This window comes from Arachis hypogaea, chromosome 12, assembly GCF_003086295.3.
Source record: "Arachis hypogaea cultivar Tifrunner chromosome 12, arahy.Tifrunner.gnm2.J5K5, whole genome shotgun sequence".
NCBI classification, from domain to species: domain Eukaryota; kingdom Viridiplantae; phylum Streptophyta; class Magnoliopsida; order Fabales; family Fabaceae; genus Arachis; species Arachis hypogaea.
The window spans coordinates 73951361-73969270 of record NC_092047.1 but is presented as its reverse complement, the minus strand read 5'-3'; the positions used below and the strand labels follow the sequence as shown (position 1 = coordinate 73969270).

Here is a 17910-nt window from a genome sequence, read left to right as displayed (position 1 = left end):
TTTTTTAGTTCTTACATTTTATTTTCTTGCCATTTTACTTCTCTGCACTTTATTGCTTTCTTTACTTTCATGCAATTTACATTTCCTTGCTGCTTATCACTCCAATATGATTCGTCTAACTAGAATAATCAATTAACCATTGATTGCTTAATCCGTTAATCTCTGTGGGATTCGACCTCACTCTTTTGTGAGTTTTACTTTACGACAATTCGGTAAACTTGCCGAAGGGGAATTCGTTGAGAGACAGATTTTCCGTGCATCAAGTTTATGGCGCCGTTGCCGGGGATTAATTGTGATTAACAAACTACCGGTTGATTGATTTACTAGATTAGACACTTTTCTTTTGTCTTTATTTTCTTTTGCTTCTTTATTTTCTTTTGCTAACTAACTGTTTGTGATATTGCCTAACTGGGAATTTCCTCATCTGTGATAATGGAGATTCCAATTTCTTTTGGTGATTATTGTTTGAGACAGAGCTTTCTACAGGAAAGAAAGGAGCATCCATCATATTTTAGTCAATCAAATTTCATGGGAAACTCTCCACCACCACAGAATGATTTACTTTACTATGCTCATGGTGGGTGGGAGTATCAAGAACATGAAATGGGGTACTTTCCAGAGCCACAAAATGGTCCATATTTTGGTGAAATTGATCACTACTCAAGTTGTGGCTGGGAAGATCATAATCAAAGAGATTTCACTCATTCATACCCCATTCATCAAGAGCCATCACCTCTCAATTATACAACCTCACCTCCATGTTTTACATGCCTAAATTCTTCATCATTTGAGTATGCCTCAGTACAAAAGTCTATCCAAAATCCATACAATTCATTTTACCATCCACAAAACTCAATCCACTACCCACAAGAGTCATACCACTTTTAGAACACACAACCACAAAACATTCAATGCCATTCACAAGCCAACCCCGCCCAACCATTACAATCTACCCAACCTCCTTTAGATAAACTTACTAGGGTGGAACTCATCATTGAAGAACTCAGAAAAAGTAGAGTAGAGGAGAGACTCACTAGGATAGAACTCCTCCTTGAAGAAATAATAAAAACAATCGAAGAGGAGAAAATAGCAAAAAGGGACCATGAAGAAAAATTGAGGAAGAATGCACAACTCTATTCTGAAGAACAATTCATTGAAGAGCTAAGATCACAAAGAGAGAGCACTTCACTCTCTCCAAAAACAGAGGAGTTCATTCAAAGGTCAAGAATAAGGGAGGAAGTCAATCAAGGGAACCCACACTCCAACGAAACAGAGAGTTGCATAGAGGGTGAGTTCATTGAACCACCAATTCAAGAAGTTCTTGGTGAAGAGGATGCTCCACCCATCATACAATACCCAAATCCTGAAATCAAGGTGGTAAAGGCAATCAACATGAACACTAACAAAAGGATGGTGACCAAGAAAAGAAGGACAATATTCATGAAGAAGAAAAGGTCAACCAAAAGCCATCCCACCCCTACCCCCAACAAGCAAGTTTACTCAAGCTAACAACAGAAGAAGGCTTGCCAGGGAGAGGCACTCAAAACAAGGGGCATTAACTGGCTCCTCTTTCCTCTTGAGGTCATTCCTCTTAACAAACTGGAAGAAGAGGAAGAAAGTCGTGAACAACATGTCAAGCTAATGACATTAAAAGAGTGCTTGTTGGGAGGCAACCCAACCGTAGGTAACATTTCCTTGCTTTGCTTAGTTTACTTTCAATAATTTGGCATATGATTGCACTCTAAGTTTGGTTTTGCCATGCAACAATTTGAATTTCAATCTTCACTGGGTACTTGCAACATTTTAGATTGACAGTGGCACACTAAGTTTGGTGTTGCCACTTAACTTTCATGCAAAATACCATGCCAACACCACTTATTAATGCAATCAAAATGTCTCTGTTTGTATCTCTTGTGTCTTTATTGTATCCTTAACCTTGCTTGCTGAAACACATGCATACTCACACTTCATTCTAAGACATTCATGATCCATCATGGATCCCGTCACCATTGTTTTAATTGTTGCTTGAGTATAAGCAATCATTCTATGTCTGGTGTGGAAAGGGGAAGAATAGGAGGAAAAGGGCAACAACAATGAAGATAAAATACAAGGTGGTAAAGTTCATTTCTCCTCTTACTTATTTCCAGCACTTTAATTTGCATGATTGTCTTCTATGTTCTTTGTATGTATGTGTGCTTTCTCCTTGTGAATAAGCATGTCAATTCTGTCTTTTAAACTTTTTATTGATTAAGGCTATGTTTTCTAGTCTGAATGTCATTACTGCATCCTTACTTTGCTTACTAGTATGCTTGTCCCTTTTGAATCAAATGAAAAGAGAATGAGTGTTTTATAAAAGACCAGAGTAGAGTTCATACCATGGAGTAAGTTCCTGAGTTTGTGGTGTGGTCATAAGTTAGCTAAGTTGGTTCAACCATAAGGTGGGAAGACAACTATCTGTCAGGAATACTATGCCTGAGACACACCCCATGAAACTAGCTAAATAAGAAGATCCTAATAAGAAAAAGGGAAGGAACAATAAAGGTTGAAAAATAAAAGAAAAAGAGTAAGCAATAAGGCTAGGCACCAATGGTTTTAATCTTGAGGCATGTGTCTGTGGTGCTCCTGTGTGAGGGATCTACTTGGATGAATAAGCTCTTAGGGGTGCCTTATCACTTGGTAACTTGGTAACTAACTCGAGATTATCAGCTGAAAGTCCACTATCAAGAGTAACCCTCACTACAGAGCATTTAGTAACCCAAAGAGGTGCTGGACACCAAGGTCTCAAGAAAAGAAAATAAATAAACTATATTCCTGTGGTGTGTATGTATGGGGGAGAGACTTGAGCAAGTAAGTCCTTAGGGGTGCTTCAACACTTAGCACCTTGAACCAACTGGTTCGGAAGTGTTGGCTGAAAGCTTATTTTAAAGAGTTGCCCCCTTACAGAGCACTTAGCCTAAGAACAAAAATAAGCCCTGAAATGACAACAAAAGGATCAATGAATAAAAGTCTCATGGGATGCAATCACAGTGAGTATTCTAGGACATGATAAAGGTCTGAAAGCTAGGAATGAACCTAAGTTGCTATGCATGAAACCACCATAAAACCAGGGACATGACTTCCACAAGAATGACTCATTTCTCTTGGCATTCCATTCATCATTCTCTTGTTCCAGTACTTGCTTAGGGACAAGCAAGCTTTAAGTTTGGTGTTGTGATGCCAGGGCATTTTGGCCAGTTTCACTAACCTTTTCTTTACTATTTTTAGGGTAGTTTCATGTATTTCCTTAGGAAATAAGCTAGTTTTGGGTAGATATTCACTTACATCTTGATTCAAGCATACATTGTGCACTTTACATGATTTCATGAGGATTTTGCATGAATTTAATGATAAATTGGATGATGCATGATCCCATGATTAAGAGCAAGACTTTGATGCACTTTCTTTGATTGATTTCAGGCCAAAAGAAAAAGAGAAGAGCCACGTTAGTGGCTACGTTAGTTACACTAACGTGGGCACTAACGTGGAAGGAAGGAAAGCCACAACGTTAGTGAGAAAAGTTAGTGGCATTAACTTTGAAGAAAGGAAATGGAGCCAACGTTAGTGACACTTAACATTATCACTAACGTTAGACCAAGCTCATAAGTGGCCACGTTAGTTGCCACGTTAACTTAGTTAACGTGGCCTCTAACGTTAAGAAGTAAAGGGGAAGCCAATGTTAGTGACATTCAACTTTATCACTAACGTTGGCCAAGTCACAATAAGCCACGTTAACTCCCACGTTAACCTAATTAACGTGGAAGCTAAAATGAAGAAACAAGGTGGTCGACAATGTTAGTGACACTAAACATTGTCACTAACGTTGGAAGGAACCCACACAAGCCCCAATAAGCCACGTTAACTCCCACGTTAACCTAGTTAACGTGGAAGCTAACGTGAAGAAGGGAGGTGATCACCAACGTTAGTGACACCCAACATTGTCACTAACGTTGGAATGAGCCCACACAAGCCACTATGAGCCACGTTAACTCCCACGTTAACTTAGTTAACATGGTAGTTAACGTGGGCAAAAGTCCCACCTGGCAGCCTGACCATGCCTTCTTCAAAGACGCATAACTTGAGCCACAAAGCTCCAAATGAGGTGATTCCAGTGGCATTGAAAAGTAGGAATCCAGAGCTTTCCAAGAATATATGGCACTATATGGTTGACACTAAATTTGAGGGAGAAAACCTGCCCCGAAAGTGTAAAGATGAACATGGTATCAACCTGTAGTAAGGCCAGCTGACCTCTTCACCTTCCAAGAAGTGTAACTCGAGTTGTAGAGCTCCAAATGATGCGCTTCCAAAGGCATTGGAAAGTAGACATCCAGGGCTTTCTAACAATATATAATAGTATGGGGTGGACACTAAGTTTGAGCTTCAGAAACCGGCAATAATGAAGCCCTAATTGCTAGCGTTATTGGCACTCAAGTTTTTCATTAACGCTGACAACTATACCAGCGACCATGTCCACTTCAAAGGAGCATAACTTGAGCTACAGAGGTCCAATTGAGGTGATTCCAGTTGCGTTAAATCTGACATTCAGAGCTTTCCAACGATATATAATAATCTATAGTGGGCATGAAATTGGAGCACAAACAAGAGGCATCTTTTAAGCCCCAAAAACACCAACCGGGCAGCAAGTGCAACGTTAGCCACAATAACCTTAGCACTAACGCCACACTTGTAGCGTTAGTGTGGCTAACTTTAGCACTAACTTTAGCACTTGGACCTTAACTTGACTCACTCTCTCTCAAGTCCACTTCAAAGCCCAAGCAAGCAAGCCCACAATTGTCAACCAATCAAGACCACAAGAAGCATCTAGAATAGGAATTTTCATTTAATTGTAATTTGCTTTTAATTTCATTTTGTAATTTAGGAGAGCCTATATAAAGGCCTTAGTCTTTACATTGAAAACAATCTGGGAAAGGGGGGACTGGAAATCCTGGAATAGGGGATTAGAGAGGGGTCTTTGGACTCCCTCCCCTCACACACTTTTCCTTCTCTTTCTTTTAGTTATAATTTTCATTTATGAATTTTGAATTTTCAATTTCAGTTTGAATCTTCATCTTTATTTTTCTGCACTTTCTTTCTTTTCTATTTTTGTAGAGCAATGATCAACTAACTCTTTACATTGGGTTAGAGAGCTCTATTGTGATTCAATGGATTAAGTGTAGTTCTTATTCTTCTTCTTCTTTCTTTTCTCTTGATTTTACTAGAGAGCTTTTGATCTTCATCCAATTGGGTAGTTATCTTGGAAAAGAAACTATTCATACTTGGATCTTTTCTGAACCTTGAAAGAGGAATGAAGAGATCATGCTAGAAATGCTTTCTCATGCTGGACCAAATTGGGTGTGGATGGATATGTGACTATAATCCTTCCAACACTTGATTTGGGAAATGCATGTGGTATAATCAGTGACCATACTTCATCTCTTCTCATGAGCAATTGACCAAGGAATTGGCTATTGATCAAGATTTGAGAGATTGAATTCTAAGAAATTGGAATTTGATCAATTAAGATTGCCAAGGAGATCAATGAATGCATTGATTGAGGAAGAGATGAGAATGAACTGGATCCGGAGGATTGCAATATCTCTTGATCCCAATGATCATTTTATTTTTTAGTTCTTACATTTTATTTTCTTGCCATTTTACTTCTCTGCACTTTATTGCTTTCTTTACTTTCATGCAATTTACATTTCCTTGCTGCTTATCACTCCAATATGATTCGTCTAACTAGAATAATCAATTAACCATTGATTGCTTAATCCGTTAATCTCTATGGGATTCGACCTCACTCTTTTGTGAGTTTTACTTGACGACAATTCGGTACACTTGCCGAAGGGGAATTTGTTGAAAGACAAATTTTCCATGCATCAGCAATGTATAATATTCCATATTTTACTTGATATTTGGTGGCCCAAACTGGCGTCTAAACGCCAGCCAGAGACCTTTTTCTGGCGTATAATACCAGAACTAGCACCAGAACTGGAGTTAAATGCCCAAACTGGCATCCAAGCTGGCCTTTAACTCTAGAAATGGCTTATTCACGTGTAAAGCTCAATGCTCAGCCCAAGCATACACCAAGTGGGCCCTGGAAGTGGATTTCTACACTATCTGCACTTAGTTACTTATTTTCTATAATCCCTAGTAACTAGTTTTAGTATAAATAGCACTTTTTACTATTGTATTCGCATCTAGCTTATGCCATTTTTCACATTTGGAGGCTGGCCATTCGGCCATGCCTAAACCTCTTTCTCTTATGTATTTTCAACGGTGGAGTTTCTACACCTCTTAGATTAAGGTGCGGAGCTCTGCTATTCTTCATGAATTAATGCAAGTACTATTATTTCTCTTTCGATTCACACTTACTTCTTCTCCAAGATATACTCTCGTACTTAATTCAGTTAAGTCAGAATGAAGGGGTGACCCGTGACAATCACCCACTATCTTCGTTACTCGCTTAGCCAAGATCCGCGTGCCTGACAACCACAAGCGGTCTACATGATGCTCAACGTAGTCATTAGACGACAGCCAGAGTATATTCTCTTGGGTCTCTGATCTACGGACCGAGTCCGGGAGATTAGAACCTTTGTGGTATAGGCTAGAACCAATTGGCAGCATTCTTGATATCCGGAAAGTCTAAACCTTGTCTGTGGCATTCCGAGTAGGATCTGGGAAGGGATGACTGTGACGAGCTTCAAAACTCGCGAATGTTGGGCACAGTGACAGTGTGCAAAAGGATAGAGAGATCCTATTCCAACGCTAGTGAGAACCGACAGATGATTAGCCGTGCGGTAGCTTGATAAACCACTATTTTATGGTTTATCTTGTGTTTTATTGAGTGGTTTCATCAAGTCTTCACCCACTTATTCATACTAATTGCATGATTTTACATTTTCCTTCCTAGTATTGTTTTATGATTGAAAACTTGCTTCCTAAAGAAATTTAATTTATGTATTTTAATTCTCCTTTATACCATTCAATGCCGTGATCTGTATGTTAAGTGTTTCAGGCTTCATAGGGCAGGAAAGGCTTAGAGAATGGAGAGGAAGCTTGCAAAAATGGAAGGAACAAAAGAAACTAAGGAGATGACCAGTGAACACTGACGCGTGCGCATGGCTCACGCGAGCGCGTGGAATGGAGAAAATTGCAGTGACGCGTGCGCATGCCTGACCCGTACGTGTGAATTGGAGTCTGCACAAATGACGCGAACGCGTGGACGACGCGTACGCGTGACAAGGAAAATCGCTGAATGATGCGAACGCGTAGACGACGCGTACGTGACCTGCGCGATCTGCAAAATTAACAGAAAATGATGGGGGCGATTTCAGGCCGCGTTTTTACCCAGTTTTCGGCCCAGAAACACATAATAAAGCCGGGGAACATGCAGAGACTCAACACACAACTTTACACCTCTTTATCCAATTCTAGATATATTGATACATTCTCATTAGGATAGTTTCTAGGTTTTTAGATTTCAAATCTAGAGTGAATTACTCTTCCTCTAGGTTCTCTTTTCACATTCCCAGTTTATTACTTTTGCTTTTGGATATTGAAGAGTCATTACCTCCATTGAAGATACTATTCTAGTTTGTTTCCTTACTTACTCTTTTATTTATTCCATATTCTTAATTCTTGTTTAAAGTAGTAATTGGATTATTTTCATGAATTGTTAGTGCGAAGGATTACTTTTATTATTAATTAATTTTGAATCCCTATTTTATTTAATTTATCATGTCTTCTTCTATTATTTTTATGAGCGTTATATTCATGTCAATGGAGTAGACTCCATACTTGACATGGGGGTTGATTAAAAGGAGACACTTGAGTTGGAAGGCTTAAGTGTTGTTTAAACTGGAAATTGTTGGCTAGTTCTGTATTTACTAACGCTAGACCTTTCCAAGGGAGAGGACTAGGATTTGCGAATAAGAGTTAGCTCAATCACTTGACTTTCCTTTATTTAGTAAGGGTTAACTAAGTGAAAACAACAACCTTTTTAATACTACACTTAGGAGATCCCAACAAGGATAGAACTTCCAATTAACCATTCCCCCAGTCAAGACTTTTTATCTAGAATATTAATAATCATTCTTAGTTTTTGTTGCTTTAATTTACAATTATTTAATTGCTCATTATTCAACTCTCAAAACTCTTGAAAATTCCTAATTAATAAAATAGCATCCTTTCTCTCAACTCGTTGGGAGACGACCTGGGACTCATACTCCCAGTATTTTTCTATTCTAAATTTTTGTGACACTCTTCTAAATTGGTGAGGTGGATTTTAGCTGGTTAAGAGCTATACTTGCAACGCTGTTCTATTATATTATAATCTCTTAATTGGCCTAACTTCTACCGCGCACCAATTTTTGGCACTATTGCCAGGGAGTTACAATTATGTGCTAAATTATTAATTAGTGTACATATTTTTATTTGCATATTTTATTTTTATTTTTACCATGAGCTATATGTTTCTTTCATTGAATGACGCGTTCACTGCCTGATCCGAGCTTAGCCGCATTTGATCCTGAAATTGAAAGAACTATTTCATGTATTAGGCGAGCTCGATGTCGGTTAGCCTCTGAGGGTGGTGAAGTGATTGTTATCGATTCACCAGTCTCATCTGAAGGCGAATCTGAACTGCCATCTGAGAGCGAAACAAGCTCCTTTACTACTGATTCAGTTAATTCACGTGCAGGTAGAATGGCAGCACCTAGGAGGATTTCTCTCCAGGAAGCTGGAGCCCCAGATTTTACAATGCAGCCGTATCAAGTGCTTCATCCAACTCTGGCTGCAGATTTTAAACTGAAGACAGCACTAATCAACTTGATGCCCAAGTTTCATGGCTTACCTGCTCAGGAGCCCATCAAGCACCTCAGGGATTTTCAGACAGCCTGTTCTACTGTTAGGCGTCAGGGTGCGAATGAAACTTCTATTTTGTTAACTGCCTTCCCGTTTTTTCTTGAGGGAAAGGCGAGGGAGTGGTACTACTCCCAACCTGAAGAGACTGTTACTAACTGGGATACGCTCAGGAGAGAATTTCTTGAAAAATACTTTCCAGCTAAAGTTACGGATAGATTGAGAAAAGAGATCTCATACATTGTTCAAGGTGAATCAGAAACTCTCTATGAGTACTGGGAGCGTTTTAAAAACCTTCTGGACGCATGCCCCCATCACATGATTGACAGGCTAGTGTTGATCAGCTATTTCCCTCAAGGCATGAAGCCTCGGGATAAGACTACACTAGATGGTGCTAGTAATGGTTCTCTGAAAAAGTACAAGACCGCAGATGAAGCATGGCAACTGATCAGTGACTTAGCTGAGGCTACTAGGAATCACAGGCACAGGAGCACCCACTCAAAAGCTGTTGCAGAAGTTTCCTCTAGCACTGAGACTTCTGCTCTTACACAGAGTATATGTGAAATGACCAACCTACTGAAGTAATTACAGTTGAATCAACAACAACAAGCTCAGCCTTTCCCACCACAGCAAAGCCAACAGTTAGTTCCCCAAAGAGTATGTGGCATATGTGCTGATTATAGTCATTATACGGATGAATGTCCGCAGCTCCAACAAGAAGATAATACTGTGGCAGCAACTCATAACTTTTATGACCGCCCGAATCAAGGATATAATCAACAAGGCGGCAACCACAACCAAGGTGGGAACTATAACCAAGGATGGCAGGAAAACTCCAACCAAGGTTGGAGGGAAAATTCCAACCATGGCTGGAGAGACAACTATAATAGAGGAGGCAGAGACAACAATGGAAACCAGAGGTGGAATAACAACAACAGACAGCAGAATCAGAACCAACCTTACAGAGTTCCTCACTTAAGACAATCACAAGGACACCAGCAAAACCAACAACAAGTACCTTAGATCACTTATCCTACTTCCTCATCAAATGACGAGATGCTTCGTTCTCTTGCACAAGGACAACAAGACATGCAGACTACACTTAACTCCACTCTAAATGGTTTGAATGGCACTTTACAAGCTCTCGCAGCCCGGATAGATTCATTACCCACTTCCACTAACCAACCTTTAAGCTCCAGTGGAATTCCTTCTCAACCCTTACCTAACCCCAAGGGTGGCATCAACGCTATCACTTTGAGGTCCGGAACCACACTGCCAGAGAGGAATCAGGAGGAGCCAAACCCAATAGAACACGCACCAATTGAAGACTCAGTGGAAGTAGAAGATGCTGAAATGGAAGATGCTGAAGAGGAAGATGAAGTGCAAGACAAGGTTGAAGAAGAAGTAGCTCAGCAAAGGAATGATGCACCAAAGGATGCAGAAGCTGCAAATGGCGCCATCCCTATCCCATTCCCACACCTTGCAAGGAAATTCAGAAAGCAAATAGAACTTGATCCCAAAATGGTAGAAATTTTCAAAAAGGTTGAGGTAACTGTTCCCCTTTTTGATGTTATTCAGCAAATACCTAAATATGCAAAGTTTCTGAAAGATTTATGCATTCATAAAGAGAAAATTAATGAATTAGAAACTATCCCTTTAGGTAGTTCTATATTTGCTTTAATGGGAGGTATACCTGAAAAATGTAGTGATCCAGGTCCATGCATGGTTAACTATACCATTGGAGGTGTAATATTTTCTTATTGCATGTGTGACTTAGGAGCATGTGTTAGTATAATGTCGTTGTCTATATATGATACTCTAAGGCTCCCTCCCTTAAAAAGGTCGGCAGCTCATTTTGTGTTAGCAGATAAAAGCATTATTACAGTAGTTGGAATTGTTGAAGATGTATTAGTGAGCATTAAAGGGCTCACATTTTCTATTGACTTTTATATCCTGGAAATGCCCCCTAATGACTCAGGAAGACCATCATCAATCTTGCTTGGAAGACCATTCCTGAAAACCTCGAAGTTCAAGCTGGATGCATTATCAGGAACTTACTCCTTTGAGATAAATGGTAGAACAATAAGTTTCAGTTTAAATGAAGCTATGAAGCACCCTCCGGAAGATCATTCTATCTTCCAGTGCGACATCATTGATGAAACTATAGCTGAAGTTCACCAAGAAGAATTAGAAGAGAAGAACATGGAGCAAGGTCCAAGTGTGGGGACACCCTCTGAACATAATGAAGACACCTTACCATTACCAATAGCCCCGGATGATCCAGAACCTAGCCATGAGCAGAAATTGGAATTGAAACCCCTCCCTCCACACCTCAAGTATGCTTACCTTGAGGATAATCAGAAGTTCCCAGTCATCATTGCAAGGGAACTCACTTCTCAACAGGAGGAGCAACTGCTTAGTGTGCTGAAAAAGCACAAGAAAGAAATTGGAAGGAGCTTGGCGGATATAGTAGGCATCAGCCCTCAAGTTTGTAAGTACAGAATATATTTAGAAGAGGAATCAAAACCTGTCCGTCAACCCCAAAGAAGATTGAATCCAACCATCTTAGAAGTTTTCAAGAAAGAAGTGACCAGGCTACTTGAAGTAGATATCATTTACCCCATCTCAGACAGTGAATGGGTCAGTCCAGTACAAGTGGTGCCCAAGAAGTCTGAAGTCAAAATAGTGAAGAATGAACATGGAGAGCTCCTGACAACTAGAGTACAGAATTCATGGAGGGTTTGCATTGACTATAGGCGTCTCAACCAAGCTACTCACAAGGATCATTACCCCTTGCCATTTATTGATCAAATGCTCGATCGCCTGTCAGGTAAATCCCATTATTGCTTTTTAGATGGTTATTGGTGCACGAAATTGTGATCTCTGGTAATGGCTCCAAAAACTTGGTACTCTACTCTCAATTCATAATTTGTCGATACAACTAACCAGCAAGTGTACTGGGTCATCCAAGTAATAAACCTTACGTGAGTAAGGGTCGATCCCACGGAGATTGTTGGTATGAAGTAAGCTATGGTCACCTTGTAAATCTCAGTCAGGCGGATATAAAATAGTTATGGAGGTTTCGAAAATAAATAATAAACTAAGGATAGAAATACTTATGTAAATCATTGGTGAGAATTTCAGATAAGCGCATAGAGATGCTTTCGTTCCTCTGAACCTCTACTTTCCTGCTGCCTTCATCCAATCAATCCTACTCCTTTCCATGGCTGGCTTTATGCAAGGGCATCACCGTTGTCAATGGTTACTTCCCCTCCTCTTGTGAAAATGGTCCAAATGCTCTGTCACAGCACGGCTAATCATCTGAGGTTCCCGATCATGCTGGAATAGGATTCACCCTCCTTTTGCGTCTGTCACTACGCCCAGCAATCGTGAGTTTGAAGCTCGTCACAGTCATTCAATCCCAGAATCTTACTCGGAATACCACAGACAAGGTTTAGACTTTCCGGATTCTCATGAATGCCGCCATCAATCTAGCTTACACCACGAAGATTCTGATTAAGAGATCCAAGAGACACTCATTCAATCTAAGGTAGAACGGAAGTGGTTGTCAGGCACGCGTTCATAGGTAATGATGATGATTGTCACGTTCATCATATTCAGGTTAAAGTGTGAATGAATATCTTAGAAGCGGAATAAGTTGAATTGAATAGAAAAACAGTAGTACTTTGCATTAATCTTTGAGGAACAGTAGAGCTCCACACCTTAATCTATGGAGTGTAGAAACTCTACTGTTAAAGATACATAAGTGAAAGGTCCAGGTATGGCCGAATGGCCAGCTCCCAAAACGTGATCAAAGGATCATAAGATAATCCAAAGATGATCAAAAGATGTCTAATACAATAGTAAAAAGTCCTATTTATAATAAACTAGCTACTAGGGTTTACGGAAGTAAGTAATTGATGCATAAATCCACTTCCGGGGCCCACTTGGAGTGTGCTTGGGCTGAGCTTGAAGTCTACACATGGAGAGGTCATTCTTGGAGTTGAACGCCAGCTTTTGTGCCAGTTTGGGCGTTGAACTCCACTTTGCAACTTGTTTCTGGCGCTGGACGCCAGAATTAGGCAGAGAGCTGGCGTTGAACGCCAGTTTGCGTCATCTAAACTTGAGTAAAGTATGGACTATTATATATTTCTGGAAATCCCTGGATGTCTACTTTCCAACGCAATTGGAAGCGCGCCATTTTGAGTTCTATAGCTCCAGAAAATTCATTTTGAGTGCAGGGAGGTCAGAATCCAACAGCATCAGCAGTCCTTCTTCAACCTCTGAATCTGATTTTTGCTCAAGTCCCTCAATTTCAGCCAGAAAATACCTGAAATCACAGAAAAACACACAAACTCATAGTAAAGTCCAGAAATTTGAATTTAATATAAAAACTAATGAAAACATCCCTAAAAGTAACCAGATTCTACTAAAAACATACTAAAAACAATGCCAAAAAGCGTATAAATTATCCGCTCATCACAACACCAAACTTAAATTGTTACTTGTCCCCAAGCAACTGAAAATCAAATAGGATAAAAAGAAGAGAATATACTATAAATTCCAAACTATCAATGAAACATAGCTCCAATTAAATGAGCGGGACTTATAGCTTTTTGCCTCTTGAATAGTTTTGGCATCTCACTTTATCCATTGAAGTTCAGAATGATTGTCATCTATAGGAACTCAGAGTTCAGATAGTGTTATTGATTCTCCTAGTTCAGTATGATGATTCTTGAACACAGCTACTTTATGAGTCTTGGCCGTGGCCCTAAGCACTTTGTTTTCCAGTATTACCACCGGATACATAAATGCCACAGACACATAATTGGGTGAACCTTTTCAGATTGTGACTCAGCTTTGCTAAAGTCCCCAATTAGAGGTATCCAGGGTTCTTAAGCACACTCTTTTTTTGCTTTGGACCTTGACTTTAACCGCTCAGTCTCAAGTTTTCACTTGACACCTTCACGCCACAAGCACATGGTTAGGGACAGCTTGGTTTAGCCGTTTAGGCCAGGATTTTATTCTTTTAGGCCCTCCTATCCACTGATGCTCAAAGCCTTGGGATCTTTTTTATTGCCCTTGCCTTTTGGTTTTAAGGGTTACTGGCTTTTTGCTCTTGCCTCTTGGTTTTAAGAGCTTTTGGCTTTTTCTGCTTGCTTTTTCTTTTTCTTTCTATTTTTTTTCGCTATTTTTTTTTTCTGTAAGCTTTGTTCTTTGCTACTTTTTCTTGCTTCAAGAATCATTTTTATGATTTTTTAGATTATCAAATAACATGTCTCCTTGTCGTCATTCTTTCAAGAGCCAACATATTTAACATTCATGAACAACAACTTCAAAAGACATATGCACTGTTCAAGCATACATTCAGAAAACAAGAAGCATTGTCACCACATCAATATAATTAAACTAAGTTCAAGGATAAGTTCGAAACTCATGTACTTCTTGTTCTTTTGAATTAAAACAGTTTTCATTTAAGAGGGGTGATGGATTCATAGGACATTCATAACTTTAAGACATAGTTACTAACTACTAATGATCATGTAATAAGACACAAACATAGATAAGCACTTAACATAGAAAATGAAAAATAGAAAGTGAGAACAAGGAATGAGTCCACCTTAGTGATGGTGGCGTTTTCTTCTTGAGGAACCAATGATGTCCTTGAGCTCTTCTATGTCTCTTCCTTGTCTTTGTTGCTCCTCCCTCATTGCTTTTTGATCTTCTCTTATTTCATGAAGGATGATGGAGTGCTCTTGATGTTCCACCCTTAGTTGTCCCATGTTGGAACTTAATTCTCCTAGGGAGGTGTTGATTTGCTCCCAATAGTTTTGTGGAGGAAAGTGCATCCCTTGAGGTATCTCAGGGGTTTCTTGATGATGAGCTTCTTCATGTGCCTGTTGAGATCCATGAATGTGCTCTCTTGTTTGCTCCATCCTTTTCTTAGTGATGGGCTTGTGAGATGAATCTTTCCATCTCCCATGGCTCAGAGGTGGAAGCAATTGTCTTCCCTTTCCTCTTTCTTGAGGTGCCATTAATGGTTATGGAAAAACAAAAAAGCTATGTTTTTACCACACCAAACTTAGAATGTTGCTCGCCCTCGAGCAAGAGAAGAAAGAATAGATGAAGAAGAAGAAGAAAGTATGGAGAGGAGGGGGGAGGTGTGTTTCTGCCAAGAAGAGAAAAGAGGGTTGTGTTGTGTGAAAATGAGGAAGAATGGAGGGTTATGTATAGGGAAGGGAGGGGGGGTAAGGTTTTGGCCATATAGGGTGGGTTTGGGTGGGAAATTGATTTTGAATTTTGAAGGTAAGTGGAGTTTATGAGGTAGGTTTATGGGGAAGAGTGGATGGATGTGAGTGGTGAAGTGGTGATAGGGAAGAGAAATTGAGGTGATTGGTGAAGGGTTTTGGGGAAGAGTGTTTATGTGATTGTGTGAAAGAGGGGTGAGAAGAAGTAAGTGGAGGTAGTGGAGATCCTGTGGGGTCCACAGATCCTGAGGTGTTCAAGGATTTACAACCTTGCACCAAATTGGGCATGCAAAATGCCCTTGCACACAACTCTGGGCGTTCAGCGCCAGATTGGTGCTTGTTCTGGGCGTTGAACGCCCATTTGTTGCCCATTTCTGGCGTTGAACGCCAGAACCATGCTTGTTCTGGGCGTTCAGCGCCAGCTCTTCTCCAGGGTGCATTTCTGGCGTTCAAACGCCCAGATGCTGCCCATTTCTGGTGATCAGCGCCAGAACCATGCTCTGTTCTGGTGTTGAACGCCCAAAACATGCTTCTTACTGGCGTTTAAACACCAGTAAGGTCTTCCTCCTGGGTGTGATTTTTCTTCTGCTGTTTTTTATTCCGTTTTCAATTTTTATATTTATTTTGTGACTCCACATGATCATGAACCTAATAAAACATGAAAGAACAAGAAAAATAAAAATTAGATAAATAAAAATTGGGTTGCCTCCCAACAAGCGCTTCTTTAATGTCAATAGCTTGACAGTGGGCTCTCATGGAGCCTCACAGATATTCAGAGCATTGTTGAGACTTCCCAACACCAAACTTAGAGTTTGGATATGGGAGTTCAACACCAAACTTAGAGTTTGGTTGTGGCCTCCCAACACCAAACTTAGAGTTTGACTGTGGGGGCTCTGGTTGACTCTGTTTTAAGAGAAGCTTTTTTTATGCTTCCTCTCCATGGATGCAGAGAGAGATCCTTCAGTTGTAAACACAAGGTTGTCCTCATTTATTTGAAGGATCAATTCTCCTCTGTCCACATCAATCATAGCTCTTGCTGTGGCTAGGAAAGGTCTTCCTAGGATGATGGATTCATCCTCATCCTTCCCAGTATCTAGGACTATGAAATCAGTAGGGATGTAAAGGCCTTCAACCTTTACTAACACGTCCTCTACTTGTCCATAAGCATGTTTTCTTGAATTGTCTGCCATCTCTAATGAGATTTTAGCAGCTTGCACCCCAAAGATTCCCAGTTTCTCTATTACAGAGAGGGGCATGAGGTTTATTCCTGAACCAAGGTCACACAGAGCCTTAAAGATCATGGTGCCTATGGTACAAGGTATTATGAACTTTTCAGGATCCTGTTTCTTCTGAGGCAATCTCAGTTGATCCAGATCACTTAGTTCATTGGTGAACAAGGGAGGTTCATCTTCCCAAGTCTCAATACCAAATAATTTGGCATTCAGCTTCATGATTGCACCAAGAAACTTGGCAGCTTGCTCTTCAGTAACATCCTCATTCTCTTCAGAAGAGGAATACTCATCAGAGCTCATGAATGGCATAAGGAGGTTCAATGGAATCTCTATGGTCTCTAGATGAGGCTCAGATTCCTTTGGTTCCTCAGAGGGAAACTCCTTATTGATCACTGGACGTCCCAGGAGGTCTTCCTCCTTGGGATTCACGTCCTCTCCCTCCCTTACAGGTTCGGCCATGGTAATTAATTCAATGGCCTGCACTCTCCTTTTGGATTTTCTTCTGTGTTGCTTGGGAGAGTACTAGGAGGGATTTCAGTGATCCTTTTACTTAGCTGGCCCACTTGTGCCTCCAAATTTCTAATGGATGACCTTGTTTCATTCATGAAACTCACAGTGGCCTTAGATAGATCAGAGACTAAGTTTGCTAAATTAGAGGTATTTTGTTCAGAGTTCTCTGTCTATTGCTGAGTGGATGATGGAAAAGGTTTACTATTGTTAAACCTGTTTCTTCCACCATTATTAAAGCCTTGTTGAGGCTTTTGTTGATCCTTCCATGAGAGATTTGGGTGATTTCTCCATGATGGATTATATGTGTTTCCATATGGTTCACCCATATAATTTACCTTTGCTATTGCAGGGTTTTCAGGATCATCAGCTTCTTCTTCAGAAGATGCCTCTTGAGTACTGTTGGATGCAGCTTGCATTCTGTTCAGACTCTAAGAAATCATATTGACTTGCTGAGGCAATATTTTGTTCTGAGCCAATATGGCATTCAGAGTATCAATTTCAAGAACTCCATTCTTCATTGGCGTCTTATTATTCACAAGATTCCTCTCAGAAGTGTACATGAACTAGTTATTAGCAACCATGTCAATGAGTTCTTGAGCTTCTGCAGGCGTTTTCTTTAGGTGAATGGATCCACCTGCAGAAGTATCCAATGACATCTTTGATAGCTCAGATAAACCATCATAGAATATATCCAGGATGGTCCATTCTGAAAGCATGTCAGAAGGACACTTTTTGGTCAGCTGCTTGTATCTTTCCCAAGCTTCATAGAGGGATTCACCTTCTTTCTGTCTGAAGGTTTGAACATCCACTCTAAGCTTGCTCAGCTTTTAAGGAGGAAAGAACTTGGCTAAGAAAGCCGTGACCAGCTTATCCCAAGAGTTCAGGCTGTCTTTGGGTTGAGAGTCCAACCACACTCTAGCTCTGTCTCTTACAGCAAAAGGGAAAAGCATGAGCCTGTAGACTTCAGGGTCTACTCCATTAGTCTTAACAGTATCACAGATCTCAAGAATTCAGTTAAGAAC

At 40.2% G+C, this 17910-nt stretch overlaps 2 non-coding genes across 2 annotated transcripts; one reads left to right on the top strand and one right to left on the bottom strand.

The window, feature by feature from the left end:
* Nucleotides 1-9114: 9114 nt before the first annotated feature.
* On the bottom strand, nucleotides 9115-9218 carry LOC112731140 (small nucleolar RNA R71). Its single transcript, XR_003166931.1, has one exon. It is a non-coding gene; the product is annotated as a small nucleolar RNA R71 (small nucleolar RNA).
* Nucleotides 9219-17598: 8380 nt separating this feature from the next.
* Nucleotides 17599-17706, top strand: LOC112731533 (small nucleolar RNA R71). The gene has a single exon (XR_003167307.1). It is a non-coding gene; the product is annotated as a small nucleolar RNA R71 (small nucleolar RNA).
* Nucleotides 17707-17910: the final 204 nt, after the last annotated feature.